We start from the raw sequence: 7,098 nt of genomic DNA on the forward strand, positions 1-7,098 counted from the left end.
ATAAATCTATTTTTAAAAATTAAAAAAAATTTTTTCTTAATAAATTTACTCTTAATAATTTTTTTTTCTTATTTTTTATTATAATTGCTTTATTTTATTTTATTTTATCCTCTTTTTTCTTTCTTTCCATTTTTTCTCCCTTTTATTCTGAGCTGTGTGGATGAAAGGCTCTTGGTGCTCCAGCCAGGCATCCGGGCTGTGCTTCTGAGGTGGGAGAGCCAACTTCAGGACACTGGTCCACAAGAGACCTCCCAGCTCCACGTAATACCAAACGGCGAAAATCTCTCAGAGATCTCCATCTCAACATCAAGACCCAGCTTCACTCAACGACCAGCAAGCTACAGTGCTGGACACCCTATGCCAAACAACTAGCAAGAGAGGAACACAGCCCCATCCATTAACAGAGAGGCTGCCTAAAATCATAATAAGGCCACAGACACCCCAAAACACACCACCAGACGTGGACGAACCCACCAGAAAGACAACATCCAGCCTCATCCACCAGAACACAGGCACTAGTTCCCTCCACCAGGAAACCTACACAACCCACTGAACCAACCTTAGCCACTGGGGACAGATACCAAAAACAACGGGAACTACGCACCTGCAGCCTGTGAAAAGGAGACCCCAAACACAGTAAGATAAGCAAAATGAGAAGACAGAAAAACACACAGCAGATGAAGGAGCAGGGTCAAAACACACCAGACCTAACAAATGAAGAGGAAATAGGTAGTCTACCTGAAAAAGAATTCAGAATAATGATAGTAAGGATGATCCAAAGTCTTGGAAATAGAATAGACAAAATGCAAGAAACATTTAACAAGGACGTAGAAGAACTAAAGAGGAACCAAGAAACGATGACAAGCACAATAAATGAAATTAAAAATACTCTAGATGGGATCAATAGCAGAATAACTGAGGCAGAAGAACGGATAAGTGACCTGGAAGATAAAATGGTGGAAATAACTACTGCAGACCAGAATAAAGAAAAAAGAATGAAAAGAACTGAGGACAGTCTCAGAGACCTCTGGGATAACATTAAACGCACCAACATTCGAATTATAGGGGTCCCAGAAGAAGAAGAGAAAAAGAAAGGGACTGAGAAAATATTTGAAGATATTATAGTTGAAAACTTCCCTAATATGGGAAAGGAAATAGTTAATCAAGTCCTGGAAGCACAGAGAGTCCCATACAGGATAAATCCAAGGAGAAACACACCAAGACACATATTAATCAAACTATCAAAAATTAAATATAAAGAAAACATATTAAAAGCAGCAAGGGAAAAACAACAGATAACACACAAGGGCATCCCCATAAGGTTAACAGCTGATCTTTCAGCAGAAACGCTGCAAGCCAGAAGGGAGTGGCAGGATATACTTAAAGTGATGAAGGAGAAAAACCTACAACCAAGATTACTCTACCCAGCAAGGATCTCATTCAGATTTGATGGAGAAATTAAAACCTTTACAGACAAGCAAAAGCTGAGAGAGTTCAGCACCACCAAACCAGCTTTACAACAAATGCTAAAGGAACTTCTCTAGGCAAGAAACACAAGAGAAGGAAAACACCTACAATAACAAACCCAAAACATTTAAGAAAATGGGAATAGGAACATACATATCGATAATTACCTTAAATGTAAATGGATTAAATGCTCCCACCAAAAGACACAGACTGGCTGAATGGATACAAAAACAAGACCCATATATATGCTGTCTACAAGAGACCCACTTCAGACCTAGAGACACATACAGACTGAAAGTGAGGGGATGGAAAAAGATATTCCATGCAAATGGAAATCAAAAGAAAGCTGGAGTAGCAATTCTCATATCAGACAAAATAGACTTTAAAATAAAGACAATTACAAGAGACAAAGACGGACACTATATAATGATCAAGGGATCGATCCAAGAGGAAGGTATAACAATTGTAAATATTTATGCACCCAACATAGGAGCACCTCAATACATAAGGCAAATACTAACAGCCATAAAAGGGGAAATCGACAGTAACACAATCATAGTAGGGGACTTTAACACCCCACTTTCACCAATGGACAGATCATCCAAAATGAAAATAAATAAGGAAACACAAGCTTTAAATGATACATTAAACAAGATGGACTTAATTGATATTTATAGGACATTCCACCCAAAAACAACAGAATACACATTTTTCTCAAGTGCTCATGGAACATTCTCCAGGATAGATCATATCTTGGGTCACAAATCAAGCCTTGGTAAATTTAAAAAAATTGAAATCGTATCAAGTATCTTTTCCGACCACAACGCTATGAGACTAGATATCAATTACAGGAAAAGATCTGTAAAAAATACAAACACATGGAGGCTACACAATACACTACTTAATAACGAAGTGATCACTGAAGAAATCAAAGGGGAAATCAAAAAATACCTAGAAACAAATGACAATGGAGACACGACGATCCAAAACCTATGGGATGCAGCAAAAGCAGTTCTAAGAGGGAAGTTTATAGCAATACAAGCCTACATCAAGAAACAGGAAACATCTCGAATAAACAACCTAACCTTGCACCTAAAGCAATTAGAGAAAGAAGAACAAAAAAACCCCAAAGCTAGCAGAAGGAAAGAAATCATAAAGATCAGATCAGAAATAAATGAAAAAGAAATGAAGGAAACAATAGCAAAAATCAATGAAACTAAAAGCTGGTTCTTTGAGAAGATAAACAAAATTGATAAACCATTAGCCAGACTCATCAAGAGAAAAAAGGAGAGGACTCAAATTAATAGAATTAGAAATGAAAAAGGAGAAGTAACCACTGACACTGCAGAAATACAAACGATCATAAGAGATTACTACAAGCAACTCTATGCTAATAAAATGGACAACCTGGAAGAAATGGACAGATTCTTAGAAATGCACAACCTGCCGAGACTGAACCAGGAAGAAATAGAAAATATGAACAGACCAATCACAAGCACTGAAATTGAAACTGTGATTAAAAATCTTCCAACACACAAAAGCCCAGGACCAGATGGCTTCACAGGCGAATTCTATCAAACATTTAGAGAAGAGCTAACACCTATCCTTCTCAAACTCTTCCAAAATATTGCAGAGGGAGGAACACTCCCCAACTCATTCTACGAGGCCACCATCACCCTGATACCAAAACCAGGCAAAGATGTCACAAAGAAAGAAAACTACAGGCCAATATCACTGATGAACATAGATGCAAAAATCCTCAACAAAATACTAGCAAACAGAATCCAACAGCACATTAAAAGGATCATACACCATGATCAAGTGGGGTTTATTCCAGGAATGCAAGGATTCTTCAATATACGCAAATCAATCAACGTGATACATCATATTAACAAATTGAAGGAGAAAAACCATATGATCATCTCAATAGATGCAGAGAAAGCTTTCGACAAAATTCAACACCCATTTATGATAAAAGTCCTGCAGAAAGTAGGCATAGAGGGAACTTTCCTCAACATAATAAAGGCCGTATATGACAAACCCACAGCCAACATTGTCCTCAATGGTGAAAAACTGAAACCATTTCCACTAAGATCAGGAACAAGACAAGGTTGCCCACTCTCACCACTATTATTCAACATAGTTTTGGAAGTGTTAGCCACAGCAATCAGAGACGAAAAAGAAATAAAAGGAATCCAAATCGGAAAAGAAGAAGTAAAGCTGTCACTGTTTGCAGATGACATGATACTATACATAGAGAATCCAAAAGATGCTACCAGAAAACTACTAGAGCTAATCAATGAATTTGGTAAAGTAGCAGGATACAAAATTAATGCACAGAAATCTCTTGCATTCCTGTATACTAATGATGAAAAATCTGAAAGTGAAATTAAGAAAACACTCCCGTTTACCATTGCAACAAAAAGAATAAAATACCTAGGAATAAACCTACCTAAGGAGACAAAAGACCTGTATGCAGAAAATTATAGGACACTGATGAAAGAAATTAAAGATGATACAAATAGATGGAGAGATATACCATGTTCTTGGATTGGAAGAATCAACATTGTGAAAATGACTCTGCTACCCAAAGCAATCTACAGATTCAATGCAATCCCTATCAAACTACCACTGGCATTTTTCACAGAACTAGAACAAAAAATTTCACAATTTGTATGGAAACACAAAAGACCCCGAATAGCCAAAGCAATCTTGAGAACGAAAAATGGAGCTGGAGGAATCAGGCTCCCTGACTTCAGACTATATTACAAAGCTACAGTAATCAAGACAGTTTGGTACTGGCACAAAAACAGAAATACAGATCAATGGAACAGGATAGAAAGCCCAGAGATAAGCCCACGCACATATGGTCACCTTATCTTTGATAAAGGAGGCAAGCATATACAGTGGAGAAAAGACAGCCTCTTCAATAAGTGGTGCTGGGAAAATTGGACAGGTACATGTAAAAGTATGAAATTAGAACACTCCCTGACACCATACACAAAAATAAACTCAAAATGGATTAAAGACCTAAGTGTAAGGCCAGACACTATCAAACTCTTAGAGGAAAACATAGGCAGAACACTGTATGACATAAGTCACAGCAAGATCCTTTTTGACCCAGGTCCTAGAGAAATGGAAATAAAAACACAAATAAACAAATGGGACCTAATGAAACTTAAAAGCTTTTGCACAGCAAAGGAAACCATAAACAAGACCAAAAGACAACCCTCAGAATGGGAGAAAATATTTGCAAATGAAGCAACGGACAAAGGATTAATCTCCAAGATTTACAAGCAGCTCATGCAGCTCAATAACAAAAAAACAAACAACCCAATCCAAAAATGGGCAGAAGACCTAAATAGACATTTCTCCAAAGAAGAGATACAGATTGCCAACAGACACATGAAAGAATGCTCAACATCATTAATCATTAGAGAAATGCAAATCAAAACTACAATGAGGTATCATCTCACACCGGTCAGAATGGCCATCATCAAAAAATCTAGAAACAATAAATGCTGGAGAGGGTGTGGAGAAAAGGGAACACTCTTGCACTGTTGGTGGGAATGTAAATTGATACAGCCACTATGGAGAACAGTATGGAGGTTCCTTAAAAAACTAAAAATAGAACTACCATATGACCCAGCAATCCCACTACTGGGCATATACCCTGAGAAAACCATAATTCAGAAAGAGTCATGTACCAAAATATTCATTGCAGCTCTGTTTACAATAGCCAGGACATGGAAGCAACCTAAGTGTCCATCATCGGATGAATGGATAAAGAAGATGTGGCACATATATACAATGGAATATTACTCAGCCATAAAAAGAAATGAAATGGAGGTGTTTGTAATGAGGTGGATGGAGTTAGAGTCTGTCATACAGAGTGAAGTAAGTCAGAAAGAGAAAAACAAATACAGTATGCTAACACATATATATGGAATCTAAGGGAAAAAAAAAAAAAAAAAAAAGAGGTCATGAAGAACCTAGTGGCAAGATGGGAATAAAGACACAGACCTACTAGAGAATGGACTTGAGGATATGGGGAGGGGGAGGGGTGAGATGTGACAGGGTGAGAGAGTGTCATGGACATATATACACTACCAAATGTAAAATAGATAACTAGTGGGAAGCAGCCGCATAGCACAGGGAGATCAGCTCGGTGCTTTGTGACCACCTAGAGGGGTGGGATAGGGAGGGTGGGAGGGAGGGAGATGCAAGAGGGAAGAGATATGGCAACATATGTATATGTGTAACTGATTCACTTTGTTGTAAAGCAGAAGCTAGCACACCATTGTAAAGCAATTATACTTTGATAAAGATGTTTAAAAAAAAAAAAAAAAAAAAAAAAAAAAAGAAATGGGGGACACAGAAAGGAGCCCCACAGGGTCCTGCTCAGTTTTAATAATTGTATTTTGAGTTCACACTTTGATATTGCTCTTGAGTTCCTACTATTAATTTTAACTTCATGACAAAATGTAGAATCTCTCACACATGAGATTTTATTCTCAAAGCCTAAAATGACAGGCTGGGCATGAACTACAAAATATTGTAAATAAAATTCAGTGAAATAGAAAACTCAATTTAGAAATAGCTGAAGCTGGAAAATGATTTTCTTAAGCCTCTGTAAGTTGGCTTGTAAATAAAAGACTATGACTGACTTTGAAGGGTGTATTGCCTATGTTTTGTGGTCTCAGGTCTTACATTTAGGTCTTTAATCCATTTTGAGTTTATTTTTGTGTATGGTGTTAGAGAATGTTCTAATTTTATTTTTTTTACATGTAGCTGTTCAGTTTTCCTAGCACCACTTATTGAAGAGACTGTCTTTTTTCCATTGTATATTCTTGCCTCCTTTGTCATAGATTAATTGACTGTAGGTGTGTGGGTTTATTTCTGGGCTTTCTTTCCTGGTCCATTGATCTATATTTCTGTTTTTGTGCCAGTATCATACTATTTTGATTACTGTAGCTTTGTAGTATAGTCTGAAGTCAGGGAGCATGACGCCTCCACTTTATTCTTCTTTCTCAAAATTTTGTGGCTCCATCCAAATTTTAGGATTATTTGTCCTAGTTCTATGAAAAATGCCATAAATATTTTGGTAGAGATTGCATTGAATCTGTAGATTGCTTTGGGTAGTGTGGTCTTAGGAATACTTTGTTGGATCTGTCTCCTCAGGCAAGGAAACAAAAGCAAAAAAACAAAAGTTGGGACCAAATCAAACTAAAAAGCTTTTGCACAGCAAAGGAAACTGTAAACAAAATGAAAAAGCAACCTACCGAATGGGAGAAGATATTTGCAAATGATATCTGGAAACGATTAATATCCAAAGTATATAAAGAACTCATACAACTAAATATCAAAAAAAAAAAAAAAGACAATCCTGTTACAAACTGGGCAGAGGACCTAAATAGGCATTTTTCCAAGGAAGACATACACATTACCAACAGGCACATGAAAAGATGTTCAACATCACTAATCATCAGGGAAATGCAAATCAAAATAACGATGAGATATCACCTCATGCCAGTTAGAAGGCTGTTATCAAAAAGACAAGAAATAACAAGTGTGGCAAGGAGGTGGAGAAAAGGGAACCTTCCTACACTGTTTGTGGGAATGTAAACTGGT

This window comes from Eubalaena glacialis, chromosome 9 (assembly GCF_028564815.1).
Source record: "Eubalaena glacialis isolate mEubGla1 chromosome 9, mEubGla1.1.hap2.+ XY, whole genome shotgun sequence".
In the NCBI taxonomy this organism is placed as follows: domain Eukaryota; kingdom Metazoa; phylum Chordata; class Mammalia; order Artiodactyla; family Balaenidae; genus Eubalaena; species Eubalaena glacialis.